Genomic DNA, 24,767 nt, shown 5'->3' on the forward strand with positions numbered 1-24,767 from the left:
GGGAAGAAAGAAAGACAGTGAGGAGGTTGTAGACAATATGCTCAAGGAGTTTGGAGGCAAAAGGGATGGGTCGGTAGTTGGAGAGATTGGTTGGATCAAGGGTAGGTTTTTTAAGAATAGGGAAGACAAGTGCATGCTTGAAGGCAGAAGGGACAGTGCCTGATGAGAGTGAGAGATTGAGTAGATGGGCAAGATGGGAACAGGCAGAAGAAGAGAGGAAGTGGAGAAGGCAGGAGGAATAGGGTCAAGTGGAGAGGTGGAGGGGGGAGAGGACCGGATGAGGACCATAACTTCCTCTCTAGATACAGGGAAGAAATGTCAGAGTTGGTAGGAGGGAAGGAGAGGGGGGGTTGAGAAATGGAGGAGGGAGGTTGCTCAAGTTCTGGTGGGATGTTATGTCCTGACAAATGGAGTCAATTTTGGATGTGAAGTAGGTGGCAAAGTCAAGAGCAGAAAGCGAAGAGGTGAGTTGAGGCGGGGGTGGGCAAAGAGGTGCCTGGGGTTTGAGGATTGGGAGGAGATGAGGTTTTCGAAGTAAGACTGTTTTGAGAGGGTAATTGCAACAAAGTAGGATGAGAGCATAAATTTGTAGTGGAGGAAGTCAGCCTTATTGCACGATTTCCTCCACTGACGTTCAGCAGTACGTGAGCATTTTTGCAGATATCTGGTGCATTTGGTGTGTCAGGGTTGAGGTGCCGATCTGCGAGGGTGAATAGTGGTTGGTGGGGCGACAGAGTCAAGAGCAGAGGTAGGGGATGCATTGTAAAGGGAAGTAGCTTGTTCAGGGCAGGAAAGAGAGAGAATAGGAGAGAGCAGCGAGTCAAACAGGGAAGATAGGGAAGTGGTGTCAATAGCCTCAATGTTATGCTTAGTGATGGTAGTCTTAGGTGGTAAAGATGGAGAAGCAGATAGAGATAGGTTAAAAGTGAGCAGGTGATGGTCAGAGAGGGGGAACAGGGAGTTAGAGAAATCAGAAAGATCACAGCGATGAGTGAAAACCAGATCCATTGAGCTTCCACTCACATGGGAGGGGGAGGAGGTCCACTGGGAGAAACCAAGAGTAGAGGTTAGGTTAAGGAGTTTAGAGGCAGGTGATTTTGTGGGGTTATCGATAGGGATGTTGAAATCACCTAGGATAGTGGAGGGAATGTCAGAAGAGAGGAAGTGAGGCAGCCAGGAAGCAAAGTTGTCAAAGAATTTGGAGGGCATACCAGGGAGGCAGTAAATGACAGCTACTTGAAGATGAACAGGTTGGAAGAGGCATATGGCATGGACCTCAAATGTAGAGAATGTAAGGGATGGTTCTGGTGGTATGAGTTGGTATAAGTAGCTAGAGGTTAGTAGGAGCCCAACACCACCACCGTGGCGACCCCCAGGTCGGGGTGTGTGTGAGAATGTGAGACCCCCAGCAGAGAGAGCTGCGGGAGAAACTGTGTCAGAGGGAGTAATCCAGGTTTCAGTAATGGCTAGGAGATGCAAGGAATTTGAGATGAAAAGGCCATGGGTGGGGACTAGTTTGTTATAGACAGATCTGGCATTCCAGAGGGCACAGGAGAGAGTCTTAGGGAGTGATGTGAATGAGATTATCAGGGTTGCTGTAGCAATGAGGTGAGATGGATTTAGAAGACAGGGATACAGAGGGTGTAGTAAGGGTGCTGGCTCCTGCGCTAGGAAGGGACACTGCAGCAGTTGAGCATGGAGGTAGTAAAGTGTGGTAAAGAGTGGTATGAGGTGAGGTAGGTAGAGGAGGGAGGGAGCAGGGCAGAGTGGTGGACGATTGGGCCCAAGGTAGGGTAGAGGTGAATGACAGTGGGGTATCAGGGAGGAGTGGAAGTAAGGCAGTGGAGTGGATGGGAGACAAAGGAGGGGAGAGAGGAGGAAATGTAGGAGACTAGGGGAGAAGGATAGAGGTGGGAGCAGGGGACAGAGAAAAGGATAGGGCAGACAAGGAGTATTGGGGGGTGATAGTGACAGGCTAGACATACTGTAGTATGCTTTGGGATGCCGGTGTCAGTCATGTGGCTGCCAGCATCCCATCCACTGGGATATCGTATGTATCATGGTGAGAGGGTGCATGGTGAGCTTACTGCTTACCTCCTATAATAGGGTTTGTTATCATCACTCTCTGGTCCACCCTGCCCATCGGCTACGTCATAATATGGCCTGGTTTTAAAAAATATTCGGGGTATAAAACTGTATAAGACAATGCAATCATACACATGAAAAAAATAAAGTACTTTTAGAAAAGGAGGAGAGAGGGCTAACAGGAAGCATTAGGTAAGTGTATAGAAATGCTGACATGTAAATTATGGGACACTTTGTGGTATGATCACATGGGAGGTGTCAACTGCTGACAGGGGACACTGAAATTAATTAAAAATATATATCATATACACACAAAAGCAGTTATAAACATGAGTATCTTTAAATTTCTCTAGTGTGTATCAAGTTTGTACCAATAAATAATCTGTCATTCTGATTGACTTGGAGCAGGCTCATATGAAGATCAGCATGGTACTGAAAAGCCACAAATCAGTGGTTAGGGGCATGTGGGGTGCAATCTCTTTGGGGAGGGGAAATCAGAGGTGCCATGTGTACTGGTGGGGAGGATTTGGGTGCTGCCTGTACTGGGAGGATTGAGGAATCAGCGGTGCATTGCTGTCTATATGGGGGAAATTGGAGTTGCTGACTGTAATGGCGAGGGTGGAGGGTTCAGGAGGATTGAAAGTGACATCTATACTGGGGAGAGGGTGCGGGGGTTCCTCCTGTGCTTCTTGTACTTGGTGGGGATGATTGGGGATGTCACCTGTACTAGTGGGAATCTAAGGTGCTGTGTGTAGCGGGGAGGGGTGGAGGATCGTGCTGTGGAGGGAGGGAGGGAAGTGCAGGAGTGCAGTGCTGCCTGTATTCTGAAGCAGAAAACAGGGGCCGGGACAAGGACACTCCAGGAGAATCTCAGCCCGGTACCTCATAATTGACCCCTGGATTAGCCACTACTACAGGTGGGGAGACGGACAGCATATTCCCCCTGGCAACTTTGTGGTGCTTCCACTGATGACAGCGCTGATGACAGGATGCCCGCGGTCGCGGATCCCGGTGCTGAGGACATTCCCTGATCCCGGCGTTTATGACAGGAAGACCACTGTCTGCTGCCATGACTATTACAACAGTAGGCGGACACTGCTGACTAGTGTCCACCTACTTATCGTTCAGGGTGGGAGAAGCCTCAGGATCTGTCACCCGGGTCGGCCTGCCCACGGAGCTGAGGCTGCGCTGTCTTTTTTACGTGTAACCTCTATTTATATAGTGCCTCCACCCAACCTATTATGAGGTTCTAAGGCTCGCTTGGGAAAGCCCCGTGTAGGCGTGCATGTGTTGCTGTTAAGATAAAGCTGTTAAAGGGTGACAGGCTGGTTAACCATAATTACTAAATATACAGTTCTTTTCCTCTAGGACCTTCGACGAGTCCTCCGGCAATGAGCCCCAAGAGGGTAAGTATACAAGAAGAGATAAGTAGTTAGTTTAATAATCATATACCTAGATAACCAACACCATAAGGAACACAGATGTCACATTGGCAGTAGAAGTTTTTATATGGCTATGTTGAGCTGTAACTAAGCTAACGGCAGGTGTCCAGTGAATCCTGTTATACCATTCAATGTCGGGCCTATACAATTCGAATTGCATGCAATACAAAAACAAGAGTCCTATTCATATACAAATTTAGAGTGACCCGGGTACTCAGTTTGACTGTGTGCACAAGTTGGAACCCTTTACCTGGATCAAGTAGACTGCAGCGTTCGTGAATTTTCAAAAAGACGACAGTTATAGCTATTTTTCGTTAGTAAATCCCTAGCTTTTCTGGGACTACCCCGGCTGCATACACAGGGCTCAAACTCGCAATCTCTACTTGTTTGTTTAATCCATAATACCCTCCGAGTACTCCGAAGGGGCTGCTTTGCGGTGTTGGACGGCAATGTACATAGTCATAATGCTCACTATTTGCAACCAAATCTAATAGCAAACTCCTCAATCCGTCTCTCTTACGCTTCCTCAAATTGTAACAGACGTCGGGTTGCAGTCAATATAGGAAACCTTGGTGAACTATAATTTGTGGATCTATGTTGTGTCCTGTAAGTGACAGCTATTATTTCTTTTACCACTAGTCACATTTGGTAGCCACTGTCCCCCTTTTAATTACTGTTGCTGTCTCTCACTCACATTAACTTTATCCATTGACTACCCTTTTTTCTAAATGGATACCGGAGTCACTAGCATTCCAGTCTCTTTACCTTATCTCAAGGGAAGTTAGTCTCTGTGATGTTAGTGTATTAGAATGCTTAATATTTGTAGACACTCCCTTACTAATATGTGTAAGCCTGAATCTTCAGTGATGGTCCCTGAGACCAGGGGGATGCTGGGAAGTGGGTGGTTCAGTGTGCAGTGTGCCTGGAGTTGGTGATGGAATAAACAGCACAGCAGTGAACTCACATGTCTCTGTGTCCTTATGACTGGATTTACAAACATATGAACAATACATGGTGTCAGAAGAAGTTTAACTTGGACTGCTAGTGCTCTCAGAGTGTGAAAGAATCCTGCAGCAGCTGTAAGGCTGTGATACTCAGTGTCTGCAAAGCCTGCCATGTGCTCCTCTCTTCAAATAGTGAGTAACCATGGATAAACTGGCTCCTCCAACTGGCATGCTGATGTCTGGTAACGTGTCTGAAAACTGGAAAAGATTTAAGCAAAGGTTTAATATATATCTTGCTGCATGTGGAGCTGATACAGAGGCTGACAAAACTAAGGCATCCATTTTCCTCCATGTGATAGGAGAGGATGTGCTGGGCATTTATAATAGTTTTCAGTTTGATGAGGGGCAAAATATGGTGCTATCTTCTATAATGCAAAAGTTTGAAGATTACTTTGTGCCAAGGAAAAATGTGACATATGAAAGATATACGTTTTTCACATGTGATCAGAAGTCTGGAGATGGATTTGATCAGTATGTTACAGAGCTGCAATCACTCAGTAAAACCTGTGAGTTTGGTGATTTAAAGGATTCACTGATTAGAGATCGTATTGTCTGTGGAATACCTGATAATGGACTCAGAGAGAGATTGCTGAGAGAGCAAGACCTAACAATAGAAAAGGCAGTGACTATGTGTAGATCTGCAGAAATAACTAGATTTCAAGCCAAAAAGTTACACAAGGAAGCTGATGTAGTGCAGAAAACAGAGCCAAGCAAACCTGTAGTGCAGGTAGTGCAGAAAACAGAGCCAAGCAAACCTCCTTTCTCAAGAATGAAGCAGTCTAAGCCACAGTCTAACAAGGAAATGTGTAGTAGATGTGGAAATGCTCACAATCCTAAAATGTGCCCTGCTTATGGTAAAACCTGCATGAAATGTGGTAGACTAAATCACTTTGCCAAATGCTGTAAAATGAAAAGTGAAATAACCACAGTGCATGCTGTTAAACAAACAGAGGAATTCTTTGTGGATTGCATTGAACTTTGCAGTGCAGATAAGAAAGAATGGATTGTCCCTTTAACTGTGAACAAGATTATCATTCCCTTTAAGCTTGATACTGGCGCGCAGGTGAATTTAATATCGTTTCAAGACTATAAGACTTTTAGAGTAAAACCTAAAATTCATCCAGCCAAAGTGAAAGTTACAGGGTGCACTGGGGAGGAAATTCCTGTGAAAGGTACATGCTTAGTGACACTGAAATATAAGGGACAACAGATTAAAACATCTCTACTGATTGTGGATAAAAATGTGCAACCGAGTCTAGGATTATGTTCCTGTGAGAAACTAAGCTTGCTAAAGAAAGTTTGCATGGTGACATCACAAGTAGAAGATGACTGCAAATCGATGCTTACAGAATACAGAGACTTGTTTGAAGGTCTAGGTTGTTTGCCTGGAGAGCATAAAATAAATATAGACACGCCAGTTTCTTCAGTGATACACCCCTGTAGAAAAGTGCCGTTTGCACTGAGAGAAAAACTGAAACAAGAGTTAAATCGCATGGAAGCCTTGGGTGTGATACAGAAAGTTGATGAGCCTACTGAATGGGTAAGCTCTTTAGTAATTGTTGAAAAGAAAAATGGACAACTCAGAATATGTCTAGACCCCAGAGATTTAAACAAAACGAGAACATTTCAAACTACCAACCAGAGATGAAATCATGTCACAATTTGCGGGAGCAAAATGGTTTAGTAAATTGGACGCATCTTCAGGATTCTGGCAAATGAAGCTAGATGAGGCCAGCTCAAAGCTTTGTACATTTAATACACCAGAAGGTCGATACAGATTTCTTCGACTACCATATGGAATACTGTCTGCTCCAGAAGTATATCACAAAAAGATACACATGATTTTTGAACATATTCCAGGTGTTGAAACAATGATGGATGACATTATTGTCTGGGGATCTGCAAAGGAAGAACATGATTCTAGATTGAGACATGTAATGGAACTTATCAAGCAAGTGAATCTAAAGCTAACCAAGGACAAATGTGAATTTGGCGTGAATACACTTACCTTTATGGGCGACGTGGTCTCGGATCAAGGTGTAAAACCAGACCCAAGGAAAATATCAGCCATAGTGAACATGGAACGTCCTAACAACAAAGACGATGTCAGAAGATTCCTAGGAATGATTACTTACCTAGGAAAGTTTATTTCTCAACTCTCTGAATGAACAGCCTCTCTTAGATGGTTGTTGGACAAAGATAACGAGTGGATGTGGTCACATGAACAAGAAGAAAGTTGGCAAAACTTGAAACAGATCATTACAGAGCAACCAGTGCTAAAATTCTTTGATCCTGCGAAAAGAATAAGAATTTCAGCAGATGCTTCGCAATTTGGCCTAGGCTCAGTGCTGTTACAAGAACATGAGGATACATAGTAATCTATGCATCAAGAGCACTGACAAGTGCTGAAACAAGGTATGCTCAGATAGAAAAAGAACTTCTAGCGATCACATATGCATGTGAGCGATTTCATCAGTTTGTGTATGGTCAAACATTTACAGTGGAAACTGACCACAAGCCATTGGTAGCTATCATGACTAAAACATTACATGACTGTCTCATGAGAATTCAACGAATGCTTATCAGACTACAGAAATATGATGTACACTTGCTGTACTGTCCTGGCAAATACATGTACATTGCTGATACACTTTCTCGTGCTGTGGACAAAAGTGAAGGTTCCAAAAGTCTGATGGATGAAGAGATAGAAGCCTATGTTAATTTGATCGTAGCTTCTCTACCAGTGTCTCTTGCAAGACAAGAACAGATTAGGAAAGAAACTGAGACAGATGACACAATGAAAGTGTTGAAAGATATCATTCTGAAAGGTTGGCCAGCAGAAAAACATGCATGCCCGCTGTCTATCCATGATTATTGGATGTACCGCAGTGACCTTACAGTTGTCGATGGTATTATTTACAAAGGCAATAGGTTTGTCATACCTGCACGACTAAGAAAAACTATGCTGTGCAAGATACATGAAGGCCACTTAGGAGAAGAAAAATGTAAGCGGAGAGCGCGTGAAGTTATGTATTGGCCAAGAATGAACCAAGACATAGCACAAACTACAGCTACATGTGAATTATGTCTTACGTATAGACCGATACAATGAGTCGAGCCACTGAGTCCTCACTCAGTGCCAGAGAGACCGTACTAGAAAGTTGGCGCAGATTTGTTTGATTGTAATGGGAAAACGTACATTGTTGTGACTGATTATTACTCTAACTACCCTGAGGTGAAGACACTACATACAACTACTAGTAAAGCCGTAATCCATTGCATGAAGTCAATCTTTGCAAGGCATGGTGTTCCTATGGAAGTGTTCACTGACAATGGTCCTCAGTTTTCCAGTGCTTTTGCTGCTTTTTGGTTGACAGTTATATACGCTTGGGCGTACCTGGTGAAGTGATCCGTTACCACAAGGATATGGCTATCATGTCCACCGAAGCCTTCTAAGGTCAAGAAATCAAGGCATATCAACTCTAGCGGTCCAGAACTCTGTATATTCACTAGAGGCGCAGACTTGGTTGGTAACGTTTTCCTAAGGATGCAGTTTCCACAGGTCCTACAGAATTGTTCCATGTTGTGGTTCATAAAGGACAATAAGAAGCGGTCCGCGACTAACCCTTGTGCCTTGTCATATCCTAAATGCCCATGTTGTGTAAGGACTCTAATACCATCTGGTTATATAGTGGCCAAGATCATCTGTAGTTTACGAGTTCCATTGTTTTTCTGAATATTTCGATATAATACTCCCTTCTTCAGACTCAATTTTCTTAGTTGCCGCCATAACACCTTTGATTTTCTAGACAGATGGGCTCGGTTGACAACTGAGCCCGGGTTCTCTACCATCCTCATAATGAGGTAAATATCTGGATCCTCTCGTTGTTCTTGTGCCAATTTTTCCCTAGTAATCATGGCGAACCCTTCCATTGCTGGACGTCTCAACCAACAGTATGCTGGGGGAATGGCTAAATCCAAAGCTCCAACCGCCAATATAGCTGCCGACTCGGTATACCTATTGATGCTTATCTGTTGACATAATCCTTTCATGGCAGCTGCAGGCACCTCAATCCAATCATCTCTTACACAGCAGGGATCTCCATGTGGCATTCGGGATCGGGCATCCGCATCCTGATTATTAATTCCCGGATGGTATTTGATGTTAAAGTCATAGTTGGTTAGTGCAGCCAGCCACCTATGGCCTGTAGCATCTAACTTGGCTGAAGTCTACATGTGTGTAAAAGGATTATTATCCATTTGTACAGTGAAGTGGACTCCATGCAAGTAGTCATGGAACTTCTCGCTAACAGCCCATTTCAGGGCTAGAAATTCCAATTTGTGTACCGGGTAATTCTTCTCACTTCTGGACAAACCCCGACTGACGTAGGATATGGGTCTCAGTTGTTGATCCTGCACTTGGTACAACACTCCTCCCAGGCTGTCAAACGAGGCGTCTCTATGTACCGCATATAGGATTTCAGGTTTAGCATACGCTAATACGGGTGACGTTGTTAGACTATCTTTCAATTTAATGAATGCTTCTTCGCATTGCTCAGTCCACCGGGCTCCAAAAGACTCCCTAGGTTTGTAATAAAGTTTCTCCCATTCATGGGTGATGTTAGTGCTCTTATTAGCAGGAGGAAATCCGCAGGTCAATTCCGTTAATGATTGAGCTACTTTGGAGTACTGGGGCACAAATCTGCGATAGTAGCCACAGAACCCCAAGAAAGACCTTAAATCTTTAAGGTTATCCGGTCTGGGCCAATTCTTCACCATAGCCACCTTGTCAGGGTTGGTAGCTATCCCATGTCTACTCACAACATACCCTAGATATTTAACAGATGCCCTGCAAAACTTACATTTTTCAAGAGACAGCTTCAGTCCTCTTGCCTGGAGTTGCTCTAGCACATTAAGAAGGCACTCATTGTGCTCTTCCAGATCTTTTCCAAAGACAATGATGTCATCTAGATACACCAATACTTCACGGTAGCACATATCTCCTACCTATTTTTCCATCATTCTCTGAAACGTAGCTGGGTCTCCTTTTATGCATTGCAGCATTTTTAGGAACTTAACCGTATCGGGCAGATGAAAGCAGTCTTGGCTCTATCAGTTATGCTCATCGGGATCAGGTAATATCCACATCGGAGGTTGAGAACAGAGAATCATTGACTTCCCTGAAGACAATCTAAAGCCTTATCCACCTTAGGTACCGTGGGTGTAGTATGGTATGCCAGCGGCCAGGCTCCTGGCGACCAGCATACCAGCGCCGGGAGCCCGACCGCCTGCACACCAACAGAGTGGCGAGCGCAAATGAGCCCCTTGCCGGCACGGTGGTGTGCTACGCCTGCCACGCTATTTATTCTCCCTCCAGGGGGGTCGTGGACCCCCACAAGGGAGAATACCTGTCGGTATGCCGGGTGTCGGGATTCTGGCGCCGGTATACTGTGCGCTGGGATTCCGACATTCGGCATACTGAAGACCACCCGGTACCGTATATTGGTCAGGCACTGTCCGGCTATTCAAGGTACGGTAGTTGATGCATAACCGTATTTCTCCACCCTTCTTGCACGCAACCACAATGGGGGAAGCGTACAGACTCTCAGAGTCTGTGATTACATGGATCTCCAATAAACTGTGCAGGTGTGCTCTCACATCTTCGAAATCAGCTGGCGCTAACCTCCTAGATCGTTCCCTGAAGGGGTGTCATCCGTCAGCTTGATGAGGTGCTCCACTCCAATGGCGGTCCCTAAATCCCAGTCGCTCTTTGAAAAGATGGACCCCCTTAACTGGAGTTGCTCCACCAAGCGTAGTTGACTCTCGCTATCGATGTCACTCCCCTGGAAACATGAAGCTATATCAAAGATCTTCAGTCATCGTTCAACCCTATTGTCTAACTCTTCTTTACCTGTTTCGGGGCGACTTTCTATCAGGAGACATCGGAATTCCCCATCACAGCTTTGTCGAACCATGGAGTGCTGGTTTTCCTTATCCTGCTTCTCACACCATCGAATGAGATTTTTGAACATATGAGTATTAGTTCCCACAATCGCTGGAAGCTGTCCATTATCCCCTGGTGAGTCAGGGCACACTAAAGTTATCAGCGGGACAGTCTCATTGGGAGTAATCAGTCCAGGCTCAAAAGTGATCTAAGTAACGATATATCTGAGATAAGGGTACTTCTGCTCATTTAAACCCCAAACGGTAAGGCTGCTGAGTGGTTGTATGGGGATATCAGACAAGTGTTCGTGGCACCAGGATTCAAAGACTATGGACACTTGGGACTCACTTTCCATTAAGATAGTACAATCTTGCCCATTGATCATGGCTTTAACCAGTGGGGCCTGTCCCATTAGGCTTTCAGGAATGGTGGCCAGCCACTAGGCACTCCCCATTGCTCGAATGTTTATAATTGGGGAGCCTGTGAGGGGGTCACAGCACTCCCATTGGAGTTCTCCAACTGGGCCTCTCTCCTCCTAGTGGGGTTTGACTGACTTCTCCTCCATTCGGGTCTTCTAACCTGACATTCGAATGACCTATGTCCAGGCTGTCCACAACTATAGCATATGATGTGGGCCCGACTGCCCCTGCAACTTCCCTTAATCCTCCCCTGTTCTACCTCAGTTTGCCAGTAGAGTCTGGCATTGCCAGATGCCTGGAGTGCAATTAACTGGTCTATTTTCTTGTTTTGCTCTTCAATCAATTTAAACAATCGTCTTTTAAGACGGGAGGATTCGGAGTAGGTAGCACCATTTTTACCTTCTTAATGTTTTTTTCCCGAGTTTCAATTTGGATCTCCTCTAACTTAACTTCCTTTACCAATTCTGTCAAAATAGGGGAAGGACCAGACGCCATGGTACAGTGAAGTCTTTGGGCCACCGGGTGGTTGGTCAGCGCCTCTTTCAACACCTGCTTCCTATGACTCTCATCAACGTCTTCCTTGACAATACCTCCTTTGTCCACTATTTTATAGGTCAATCTATCCACTCTGTATATATAGTGGGTTAATGTCTCACCTGGCTCTTGATAGGTCCAAGTCAACCGAGCCATCAAATCCCCCACATTCTCAAAGGTTCTGAAGGAAAAGTCTACTGCCTCAATATAGTCTGTTAATGTAGCGGTTGCCTTACTTTGACTAGTGGCCTGTATCACCCCCATGGCGGGACCTCGTAGACTCTCTACTAAACACTGATTCTTGATGTGCTGCGGGCATTGACATTCCTCAGAATGCTGGATAGTGGCTTCCTGCCAGGTATCATAGGTCTCCTCTAACTGCCGCCATGCACCCATACCAGGATATAAGATATTTAGTCCAGTTGGCCATGTCTGACTTAATGGAAGAGAATAGTCTGGGAAAGTTGGCAGCGTAAAGACCTGAATAGGTTTTTGTTAGATAGTTGCCCAGGTACTTGAGCTTGTCAACTTGCCAGGTACATGGGTAGGAGGCCTGAAGGAGTCGAAGGACCGGGTCCGCGATATGTAAGGCTAGGATTTCGGTTTTGTCAGAGTTAATTTTGTAGTTTGATAGATGGCTGTAGGTGGTGATTTCCTCGAACAAGTGTGGGAGCGAGACACAGGGATCCGTGAGAGTAAGAATACATCATCGGCGTAGAGCGCGATTTTATGATTCCAGTTTCCCACAGCAATACCCAAAATATTGCGGTTTAGTCTAATTCTAGCCGCCAGGGGCTCCATGATAAGGGCAAAAAGAAGGGGGGAAAGGGGGCAGCCCTGGCGAGTGCTGTTTCTAATAGGGAGGGGATCAGAAGATAAGCCGTTGACCAAGATAGACGCTGTGGGGTTACAGTAGAGCGACGTGATGCCTCTGTAGAAGGCACCATGTAGGACCATATTAGTGAGTGTCTGTTGTATAAATGGCCAGGCCACCCTATCAAAGGCCTTCTCTGCGTCAAGAGCCACCACCAAGGTCGATAAGGATTTGTCTTGTACGATGTGGATAAGATCAATGAGGCGTCTGGTATTATCTGCAGTCTGTCTACTCGGAATAAAGCCGACTTGGTCGGGTTGGATGAGGGAGGGCAAAAGGGGGGCAAGCCTGTTAGCAAGGATTTTTGCAAAAAGCTTTAGGTCTACATTTAAAAGCGAGATAGGTCTGTAGTTCTTCATTTCCAAAGGATCTCTATCTGGTTTGGGAATGATAATAATGTTGGACCTGGTGGTGGCCTCGTCAAAAGAACCCCCCTCCAGAACCGAATTGAACAGGGATTGGATCATAGGGAGCAAAGGGGCAGATAATTTTTTATAGTACAAGGTGGACTAGGGGCCGCTGAACGGCGTAACTGTTTAATGGCTGCCGAGATCTCTTCTACAGAAATGGGTGCATTAAGTTTCGACACATCTGACTCAGAGAGCTTAGGGAGACAACAGAAGGATAAGTATTGTTGAAGGTTGAGGGTGGGATGAGGGTCTGAGTCAGCAGTAGATGGAAGGTTATACAAAGATGCATAATATTCCCGAAATTGAGAGGCCCTAGCTGTGGGATCAAACATGGTGGAACCGTCAGCACGCCGCAAAGTGACAATGCGGTTTTGAGTGCGCTTCACTCAAAGCTTTCGGGCTAATAAAGAGCCAGCCTTATCAGACTTTTCATAGAATCTCTGACATACCCACAAGAGCGCCTTGACTGCTTTTTTGGAGAGAATTTGGGACAATTGGCCCTTGATTGCCAAGATTTTGGAATATGTCTTCTTCTTGGGGCGGCGTTGATGTAAGTGGGTTAAGGCAGTGAGTTCCGCTTCCAGATGCCTGATGCGCTGTGTTTCGATTTTCTTTTGGGCAGAGGAGAGGCTTATGAGGAGGCCACGGATGGTGGCCTTGTGCGCCTCCCATAATAAGGAGGGAGTAAAGTCAGGAGATGCGTTGTCAGTATAATAATTCGTCAGTGCGGTAGTGATAACAACAACAGTACATTTTTTGAGAAGAAGGTATTCATTGAGTCTCCAAGAGCGGAAAGGAGGGGGTGAAGGAGGAATAGACACTCAAACAAAACGGCGGAGTGGTCGGACCAAGGGATGGGGAGCGTCTGAGCACCGAGGAGCTTCCGGGTCGTATCACGGTCCACAAAGACATAGTCAATATGAGTATAGAGATTATAAGGTGGGGAGTAATGAGTATATCATCTCGCCAAGGGATATAGAGTCCTCCAGCCGTCGTAAAGGTTATAAAGTGACATATGAGATTGTAAAAGTTTAGACAGTTTGGTAGGGGTAATAGAGGCTGTACTAAGATGGGACCTGTCTAAGAGAGGGTCTATAGTGACGTTGCAGTCTCCTCCAATAATAATCATACCAGTAGGGAAACGAGAGAGGCTGACGAAGAAGGCCATGAAAAGAGAACCCTGCTGCATATTAGCCGCATATATGGAAGCCAGAATGAGAGAAGCCTGGTTGTAGGAGCAAGAGAGAATCACGTAACGACCCTGAGCGTCCGACAAGGTATCATTGACGACTATGGGAAGGCCACGTCGTAACATGATAGCAGTGCCTCTACGTTTGGCAGGCATATTGGAGTAGTAGACGTGTGGATACTGGACAGAGAGGGATGAGGGGCTTTAAAGTGGGTTTCCTGTTGTAGGACAATGTCAGGTTTTCGTCTATTAAACAGTTGGATGGCCATGGCGCGCTTAGTGGGAGAGTTAAGGCCGTTAGCATTAAGCGATAAGATATTCAAGGTCATGGTGGAAAAAGACATAGATATAGCTGCATGGAAGGCAGGAGGGGACCGGACCGGCTAGGGAAGAGGGAAGGGGAGGGGGAGAAAGGGATAGAAAGTGAAAAGGGAGAAGAATCTGTATGAGGATACAAAAGGGAGAGACCCTTTCCTATATAAGGGCTGGGTCCAAGAATGAAAGGATAAGCGCCATCCGGGCGCACCCTTCGGTGGGGGGTGTGGGTCTGTAACAAAAGAAGTAATAGGAAAAGGAGAAACATGTAACGGAGGGTTCGGGAAATGTGACCAAGTGACATGGGAAGAAAGTGAAGGCTAATAAAGTTACAATAGAAAAGTTGGGTTCTGAAACGTTGGGCAGCTGATGTACAGAGAGACAATAGGACATACATCCAGTGACATCATACATTAAACAGAAATAAAAACTACCGTAATAATGTAAATAAATCAAGGAAAGTTTTAACTAATCTGCTAATATTCCTTTACCAAACCAGCGCAACAGTAAAGGTGGGGGCAACCCACTAATGGGGAGCCCCCAGTAGACTGGCCGGTGTGGCATCCACTCAGGGCCAAGCAGCGTTACTAATGAAATCTAGAAGGAGCAGAGAATAGGGGGAGGCCCATAAATGTAGTCAACACCAGCAGTCAACCGACACAGTGCGAGCAAAAGAATGAACACAGTGTGTCGTTGAGTGGAGGGGGGGGTGTAACCGGTAAGTGGTATTAACCAATCTATACAGAAACACATAAACATGAGACTGAAAAACAAAAAATCGGAAAAGTCAATTAATTGGAAACGAACAATACTGTGAGAGAAACTGAAACGGTAGAGAACATAGTTACGGATATAGTGTCATGAAATGCCAGGAAATGTTCATGCAATAGACCAGTCTGGGGCCGGGGCTCTAGGGCCAGAGGTAGAGGGTGACGGCTGGCTGCGAATCGACTCAGGTATGTCGTGAATTATGCCAAGAGTCTTGAGGAGATCGTAACCTTGGGCTGGAGTTTTGACGGCAAATATGGTCCCATTCTGAGTAACCTGTAGCTGAAAGGGATAGCCCCATTTGTATTTGATGGAGCGGTTGCGGAGTGCCTTTGTGATGTGGATGAGGTCTCTGCATTTCTTAAGAGTAGAGGGTGCAAGGTCCTGAAAAAACTGCAGCTAGGAGCCAGAGTAGGAGACCAGTGGAACCCCTCAAACCGCAAGCAGGATTCGCTCCTTGGTAGTGTCACAGGGACTGGCTTTTGTGAATCCGGAATTGTGGCTTGCGGTTTGGTATCAGTGACTTTAGGCAGGATTAGCCGAGCAGGCTGAATGAAAGTCTTTTTCATAGAGCTTTAAAGGAGGTTCCACAGGTGCCCTAGCTGTTTACTTGTTAGAGCGGTTGCGTCGGCAGGACCTGTACGTCTGTGGACGAACGTCTGGCGGAAACCCGGATAGGAAGACTGTAGACTGGGGTAACTGAGACTCGCTGAGAGGGATGGTGACTCGGAGAGGTCCGCATGCGAGGAGAAATAACCGGGTGTAGATCCAGCAATCCAGGTGAGAACTCAGGAAACAGGATGCTTTAGAAGCAATGCTGTGGAGCACAGGGAACCAGCACACACAAGGCTGTGTGAGAGACGTTGCACTGGCAATTTGCTAACCCAGAAATCCCTAGATTTATACCTGCAGACTGTTTCCCATTGGTTTTGCAAACCTTGCAGGTGACTGAGTGTTTTAGATTAGCTGACCCTTCCAAGGCGGCGACGCCCATCCCGGACCTCTGCAGCTGGAAGCTGCACAAATGTTTGCTGCTGCCTCTGACACCTCTCCTTCCAGACATGCCTGCAAGTTGTGCCCCTCGCCAGCAGCCCGCACCCCCACCGGAGGGACCGCGCCAGAGCATCCGGACAGGTAAGTACCGCTGGTCCCGGAACCCGATCTGCCGGACCGTGACATTACCCCCCCTTTTAGGGATGGCCACTGGACAGCCACCAGGTTTGCTGGGATTTTCTTCATGGAAATTGTGAAGTAAAGCGGGAGCATGAACATCCAAAGAATCCTCCCAGGAACGCTCCTCAGGACCGTAGCCCTTCCAATCCAGAAGATATTGTAGACATCCATGTCTTACTCGGGAGTCAAGGATCTTCTTGATCTCGAATTCAATACCACGATCCGTGACAACCTTTGGAGAGCGAGGAAGGATCTTACAAAACTTGTTTAACACTACAGGCTTCAAAAGAGAAACATGAAAGGCTGGAAAGACTTTCAGGTACGGGGGTAACTTAAGCCTATAAGTTATGGAATTGATGATTTGTTCAACTGGGAAGGGCCCAATGTAGCGAGGAGCGAACTTCATAGATGGAACACGTAACCTTAAATTGCACGTAGAGAGCCAGAACTGATCTCCAACTGCCAATTTAGGTAGCACCCTTCTCTTCTTATCAGCCCAGAACTTATAGCGAGCGGAGGCTTTTTGTAGATTTTGGTGAACTTTTCGACAAACTCCAGAAAGTCTCTTGAGAGATTCCTGAACCGCAGGAAGATCTTGAGCTGGTAAAGCCATGAACTGAGGAACTCGAGGATGGAAGCCATATACGGTATAGAAAGAGGTAGGACCTGTAGAAGAGTGGTAGGAGTTGTTGTGAGCAAACTCTGCCCATGGTAGTAGTTCTTGCCAGTCGTCTTCAGAAGAAGAGACATGAATTCTGAGGAACATCTCCAAGTCTTGATTGACTCTCTCTGTACTTCCATTGGTTTGAGGATGATATGCCGTTGAGAATTTTAACTTTACCCGTAGGGCGGCACAGAGAGCCCTCCAGAATCTAGCCACGAACTGGACTCCCCGGTCAGAAATAATTTCAGTCAGAAGACCGTGGGACTTGAAGATCTCTGCAATGAAAAGCTGAGCTAACTCGGGTGCGGTGGGAAGACCCTTAAGAGGTACGAAACGAGCCATCTTAGAGAAGCGGTCTATGATTACCCAAATAGTAGTAAATCCTTTACAAGAGGGTAAATCCGTGATGAAGTCCATAGAAAGGTGGGTCCATGGCATCTTAGGAATAGTTTGGGGTATTAGCTCTCTCGCTGGCCGAAGACGAGGGATCTTATGCTGTGCACACTTGGTGCAGGAAGCGATGTAATAGGAAACATCAGACTTCAGTGCAGGCCACCAATACGAGCGTTGGATAAGGTCGGTTGTCTTATGGACTCCAGCATGACCGGAAAACCGAGAGGTATGGGCCCAGGTCAGTAATTTCTTCCGAAGGTGAGGAGGTACGAACACTTTTCCCAATGGAGGCTGTAGTTTAGTGGAGGCGAAGTTCCGAGACTCCAATACAGGCTGAGGAGAAGGAGAGTCGCTGGAATCCTCAGAGGAGTAGGATCGGGAGAGAGCATCTGCCTTCTAGTTTTGAGAACCAGGTCGAAAGGTTAGGGAGAAATTAAATCTTGAGAAGAACATTGCCCATCGGGCTAGACGAGGATTCAAACACTGAATATTCCTGAGAAAGATTAAATTCTTGTGATCAGTGAAAATAGTGATAGGAAACTTAGCCCCCTCCAAGAGATACCGCCACTCTTCCAATGCTAACTTAACAGCCAGTAGTTCTTGCTCTCCTATCGTATAGTTCCTTTCTGCTGGTAAGAACTTCTTGGAAAAGAACCCGCAAGGATGAAGTTTGTTGTCATTCAGACGTTGGGAGAGAACTGCTCCCACAGCATCGGCTGAAGCATTTACTTCTAAAACAAAGGCTTTATTGACATCGGGTTGCCTCAACACTGGAGCTGTAGTAAAAGCCTGTTTTAATCGTTGGAAAGCTTCATCTGCAGATGTTGACCATTCTCTGGGATTAGCCTCCTTTCGAGTGAGAGCGGTGATAGGTGCCACTATAGAGGAGAATCCTTTGATAAGTCTCCAGTAGAAATTTGCAAAACCCAAAAAGCGTTGGATTGCTTTAAGGGTGGTGGGTTTGGACCAATTTAAAACCGCTTGTACCTTGGCTGGATCCATCTCTAATCCTGAACCAGATATTATGTAGCCCAGGAAGGGCATGGAGGATTGTTCGAAAAGAAATTTTTCCAGTTTGCAGTACCACATCTGCCGTGATAAAGTTTTCAGCAGCTCCCGAATCTAGGAGAGAGAAAAACCCTTTAGAACCCTGTGGCAGGCCCAAAGAAACCTCTAGGACAGGCTCAGAACGAGATGGAGACGATGTCACCACTCCTAACCCAATGTCTCCTCTTCTGGTTAGGAGCGCTAGTTTCCCGGGCGCTGGGTGCAAGAAGCTACCAAATGTCCTGAACTTCCGCAGTATAGGCACAAGTTCTCCCTGCGTCTTCTCTGACGCTCCTCTGGCGAGAGACGAGCCCTATTGATCTGCATAGACTCATCCTGGGACGCTTCAGCTGACACACTCGAGGAAGAAGACGGAGGAGGACGGAACCTTGGGCGCTCCCCACGATTCTTCTCTAACTGGCGCTCTCTAAAACGAAGGTCAAACTTGGTACAAAGGGAAATCAAGTTGTCTAATTTGGGCGGAAGGTCCCGGGTAGCCAACTCGTCCTTGATTTTGTCAGACAGACCTTTCCAGAAGGCCGATACTAGTGCCTCCTCATTCCACCGTAATTCTGAAGCATAGGTCTGGAATTGTACTACATACTGTCCCACAGACCGGTTTCCTTGCCGGAGGCGCATTATCTCGATTGATGCCGACGTGGTTCTTCCGGGCTCATTGAAATTTTTTCAGAAGGTATCGATGAATTCATCATATTTGTCAAGTAGAGAATCAGCTCTCTCCCACAGGGGTGACACCCAATCCAGGGCTGGACCGGCCAGGAGGGAGACGATATATGCTACCTTTGGCTTCTGTGATGGTAAGTTAAAGGGCTGTAAAGAGAAATGAATCTCACACTGGTTTAAGAACCCGCGGCACATCTTCGGGTTCCCGTCGAATTTGGTGGGCGTCGGTAGTCGCAGGGATGAAGGGGAAGCTACCATAGGAACTGGGGCGATCGGCACTTGCTGAGTCTCCGGGCGTCGACCAGTGGCGACATGAGCAATGTCGGCTTGCATGGAATCCTGGCGGGTAGCCATCCCTTGAATAAATTGAGCTAATTGGCACTGGGATTCCTCTATACTCTCCAGACGAGCTGCTATGCCCTGCAGAAGATCCGTACCGGAACCATGAGCACCCTCCGGATCCATATGGCCAGTGCAAACTGTCACAGGGATTGGCTTTTATGAATCCGGAATTGTGGCTTGCGGTTTGGTATCAGTGACTTTAGGCAGGATTAGCCGAGCAGGCTGAATGAAAGTCTTTTTCATAGAGCTTTAAAGGAGGTTCCACAGGTGCCCTAGCTGTTTACTTGTTAGAGCGGTTGCGTCGGCAGGACCTGTACGTCTGTGGACGAACGTCTGGCGGAAACCCGGATAGGAAGACTGTAGACTGGGGTAACTGAGACTCGCTGAGAGGGATGGTGACTCGGAGAGGTCAGCATGCGAGGAGAAATAACCGGGTGTAGATCCAGCAATCCAGGTGAGAACTCAGGAAACAGGATGCTTTAGAAGCAATGCTGTGGAGCACAGGGAACTAGCACACACAAGGCTGTGTGAGAGACGTTGCACTGGCAATTTGCTTACCCAGAAATCCCTAGATTTATACCTGCAGACTGTTTCCCATTGGTTCTGCAAACCTTGTAGGTGACTGAGTGTTTTAGATTAGCTGACCCTTCCAAGGCGGCGACGCCCATCCCGGACCTCTGCAGCTGGAAGCTGCACAAATGTTTGCTGCTGCCTCTGAGACATCTCCTCCCAGACATGCCTGCAAGTTGTGCCCCTCTCCAGCAGCCCGCACCCCCACCGGAGGGACCGCGCCAGAGCATCCGGACAGGTAAGTACCGCTGGTCCCGGAATCCGATCCACCGGACCGTGACAGGTAGTGTAATAGTGAAATCGTATGACGTCCCGTGGCGGTTGACTTGGGGGTGGTTTAGGTCGTAGGGCTCTGTGGGCAGGTTCAAATGGAGGAGGGGCTTGGAAACACCAGGGACCAGCTGCAAAAAAAGATTCTCGAGATAATCGGGAAGAGACTCCAATAGCACACTCTCAGGAATGTTTCGAATGCGGACATTGTTCCGGCGATTGCGGTTGTCCATATCTTCTAGGTGGTCTCTGTGAGCTTCCATTTCAGCTCGAATATCTAAGAGTTCCTGTTCGACCGCAGTTTGAAACTGACAGACCTCGTCGACTTTATGCTCCAAGGAGTCGGTGCGGGTGCCCAGGTCAGCCAATTCAGACCTAAATTCAGTGAGAATCGCCCTAATTTCAGATTGAATCGTTTTCGTGACAATGGCCACAACATCTTGGGTAGAAAGCGGGGTAGATAGGGCAGTAGAATCGTCAGGATCAGATGGACGGTCCATTGACGGAGAGTTTCGGGCTGAGGAACCAGCCTTCTCCCAAGCGCGTAGGATACTAGGTTTAGGCGCCTGAGAGTTTTTACGTTTTTTTTGAGACATTATCGACGCTGAGACTTGGGCCGATATAGTAGTGTATTGCAATATATGCGGTAGGGTCCACTGTCACCGGGCGGTCGCTGTGATTAGGGAAACAGGAGCATCACGTGGTTCAATGGGTGATTAAAGAAATTGTGAAGTGGTGTAGAGACCACTACAATCAGATGGTAACAGAAGAGGGGGTATACGACGCAGTGCACACCGAGGACGGGGTCAGTAGATATCTAGCAGAAGCTCACTAATCCCGGGCCAGCCATGGGACAAGCAAGGACAGCCGGAGGATGCGTGCTGCAGCAGGGCTTGAGGGCAACCAGCGTTGTGCACGGGAGAGTAGGTGTCCCCCTTACCTCAGGATCCTGCAGATATCTGTTCAGGGGCTCATTTGCTGCACAACTGGAGTTCCATGTTAGGAGAGAGGCATCCAGAAGGTAGCTAACAGGTGTCAGCTTATGTAAAGAAATCCAATATGGCCGCCGTGGCCCAACAGAAGCTGCTCCCCCCCTGCAGATAATGTGTAGGGCTGTGCTGGGGTCCCCCTCTCACTGCTGTGGGGCTTGGTGCAGGCTTCGAGGGGCAGGTGAGGCAATGTGAAGGGCCCAGGGAGAGACCAGCAGCTCCGGATCGCGGGAACGAGTGTCTCCCGCTCCACGGAGCTCAAGGTCTGGGTAGTCGCCGCACTCGAGTCCCCGGCTTCCGGTACGGCTGGGTCGCAGCACGCAGGGACCAAGCAAGTGGTCCCCCAGCACCGCGGATGCCAGCGGCCAGCTCCGGGGGTCGCCAGGCGCATCAGGGGACCCAAGAATCGGGGGCAGAGGGCGACGGGCAGCCAGAGAGAAGGCCCCAGCCGAAGGCCTCCTTCAATATGGTCACCGGCCGTCTCACAGGGCAGGCGGGCTGGCTCCCTTTCCCTCACCGCTTGATAGAGGCAGCAGGCTGGGGATGCAGAGAGTGTTCCTGGGCAGCGTCCAGCAGCCAAGGGGATCCTCAGGAGGGAGAGCAATCGGGTCCACTGCAGGTCCCCAGCGATGGAAGCCCACGGTGGGCTGGAGTGAAAATCAAGGCCCCGGTCTGGAGGGCTCAGGTAGGCCGCAGTCCGCAGGAGCTCCGGATTTGCTCCCCGACTCCGCAGCTTCCACCCGGACACTCCAGGGGGGCTAAAGAAGTCAGCAGATAAGGCAGGGTTATTTAGAGTGCCCTGTTAGTGGCCTTTAAGAACTTAAGTTTGTAGGAGCTCCCTCCAGGCACGTCTGGCTTCCTTAGCAGTTTGGCCACGCCCCTGGATAGGCATCTTTGTGTGTCATGCCATTAAATTTGCGATAGTATACGCCAAAACAAAGACTGTGATTTTTTTTTTCACAATCACCACCGGGGCCACCCAGGGGCTGTGGCTTTCACAAATAACTCAAGCCTCCTACATCTCTGAGATCATGTTTCGTACAGGCTGATACAGTGCTGGCGGTAACGGCCGGTGTCGCTCTTTAATTGGAGCAGTTGTTCCTGTAGGGATATGGTGATACACCTTCTCTGCCTTCCCGAAGTCGGAAGTATACTGACTAAAAGATGCAGTGTTCCTGCGTACCACCTGCAGCACACCTTCTCTCTTGTCGTCGGGAGTATCCGCATCACCAATTTGTATCTCGGCCCACCATGAAGTCTCTTTGATTATCTCCGGTGGTTCTCCCGCTGCGACCCCATTTTGGGCCATAGTCACACCTTGTCCCACAATATCCTGAAAGTCTACTTGGCTTACTTTCCCCACTAGGTAATGCTTGTAGAGTTGTATGGGGTCATTATGCGGATTCAGTAGGTGCACAGGCACTGTTCTATGTTTTACAGTTGCCAATGTTCTTGCCACAGCAAAGGGTTGTTGTCCATCATAGTCGCAGGATTCTATCAAGGCCTCATACTTGCGTCCAAGGTGGCCAATCTTTGTCTTACACCAGACCACATGCTCGGAGTTGGGCTTTAACAGGACAGGCTGCCGATCTGTGATTCTAGCCTTCCCGATCTCCCACCGGCCATTAGTAAAGCTCCTCTGCTTCTCTAGCAATCGTACCGTCTGCTACTCCAAAGCAGGGCTACCCCCAGGGCTGTCCTTCAAAAGGGAGGGTAGGCTGCGTGGCCTAGTTTCCAGCTACACAGTCAGTAGATCCCATCACTGTTCTGCTCTTTCAGATGCCTGTCAGCCAGCACCATTGGAAGCAGTGGGATCCCCACAGGACTGGTATTACTGATTGGCTGCTACAATGAAGATCTCCAGTCACCGGGAATAGAATCTGGCTTTCCATAAGCTGTACAGCACTCCTGTCAGACACCAGCAGCTGCGTCTGCTCCAAGTTGCTGCTCTGTGTCCCTCTAAGATGGTTGCTGCCCAACTGCCAACTGTCTCTGAAGACGGCTGCAACTGCCACTGCCAAAGCTGTCTCTCTCTCTGGGATCAATATGCCTGTTCCCTATTGGTCAGTGTCCCCGTGCCAGACACAGCACTCAAGGCACAGGTAGCCCTATCCCTGCTGTAAGTTTAATAGTGTCCAGTCTGGGATGCACTCAGCAGGGGAAAGGGCACAAAAGTCACACTACAGCTCGTGGCAGCTATGATGGGGTGCCACATTCTCCACACATGCTGGCTTCGCTGGGTGCTTAGTCCCCGATTATACACTGCTACCAATGCATGTTGTTGCCACAGGATGGCTGATGACACACCCCACTGTCACCAATGTATAAGGGGCATAACATACAGGGCATCTTATGCATTTATATCTATATATACTATTACAATGGATCAGGTGCATATATATATATATATATATATATATATATAATATATATATATACAGTATAAATATAAATAAGGCACTCCACAGTAAATGTACAAGGGGAGAAGGTTCTTTTGGTGGGGTGCCACATATATATGGCACTGCTGGGGGACATTATGTGTATATACGGCTCTGCCGGCTGCTGTGTGTGTGTATAAGGCCCTGCTAGCGGGCATACACAGGAATAGATCTGCACAGTTGGTGATCAGTTGCAGCTATAGGCGTGTGTGAGGGGGGTGCTGGACATTACGGGGTACCTGTACGCACCAGGCACCCCCCATGCACAAGCCTATAAAAGAATATAGCTGAAGTGAACCTGGATTCACACAATAAAGTGATGCTGCCATCAAGAATTTATTTCTAGAAGAGCTTATACTAATACTAATTTTATTTTATACTTTTTCAATAGTGATATTAAATTTACCTCCTCATTATTGTTTATTATGTTTGGCAGCAGCTGGCGTTGGGCAAGCTGCCAGCTCCTTCACATCCTCGCCGTACAGGAGTGGGCGGCGGCTGGGCGTGTGCACGTCTGCCACAGTGCCGCATGACGGATTTGCGTCACGCCACTGCCGTACGCCCAAGAGACCAGGAGGCTGACTATGAGGTGGGGGAAGAGCCACGGGCCGAGGAAACACCGACAGCGGGAGGCAGCAACGGGAATGAATGGGTGGCCACGGCAGTGACTATTTACCGGGCAGGCGGCTGCCTATGGTCCCGTGGGTGCTCATCATTTTCTGTGCGTGCTTGGGCCCGAAAGCACCCACAAAATCGGCGCCTATGGACTCAACTACTTCTTCCCTTCATTCTAATGTTACATAGTTTATATTTTACTCAACAAAAATACTCGCACCACTGTCAGTGGGCAAAAAAAACGTTCTATGAAATGTGAAACTTGGACAAGGTGCAGGAGACCTTTATCTAAAATAAATACAGATAGAGATGGAGAGCGTACCTCTGCTGTTGCTACGGTTACCATGTCAGGAAGTCCTGGTCCTGAAAATGTCACATAATTATGACAGCTGCCGAGGTTAGAGAGAGGGTTGGTGTCAATATTTACCAGTTACCAACAGTCTGATTCAGAAAATAAAAATTACTAAATACAAACCTCATAATCCTATTTTATTAAGAAAAGAAAAAAAAAAAGCCTTTTCAGCTTCCTTAATCATTTGAAAAGAGTAAGGAAATGTGCTAAACATTATTAAAGGAACCTTGTTTAAAGTGTTAGATA

The sequence above is a fragment of the Pseudophryne corroboree genome, chromosome 4 (assembly GCF_028390025.1).
Source record: "Pseudophryne corroboree isolate aPseCor3 chromosome 4, aPseCor3.hap2, whole genome shotgun sequence".
Lineage (NCBI taxonomy): Eukaryota > Metazoa > Chordata > Amphibia > Anura > Myobatrachidae > Pseudophryne > Pseudophryne corroboree.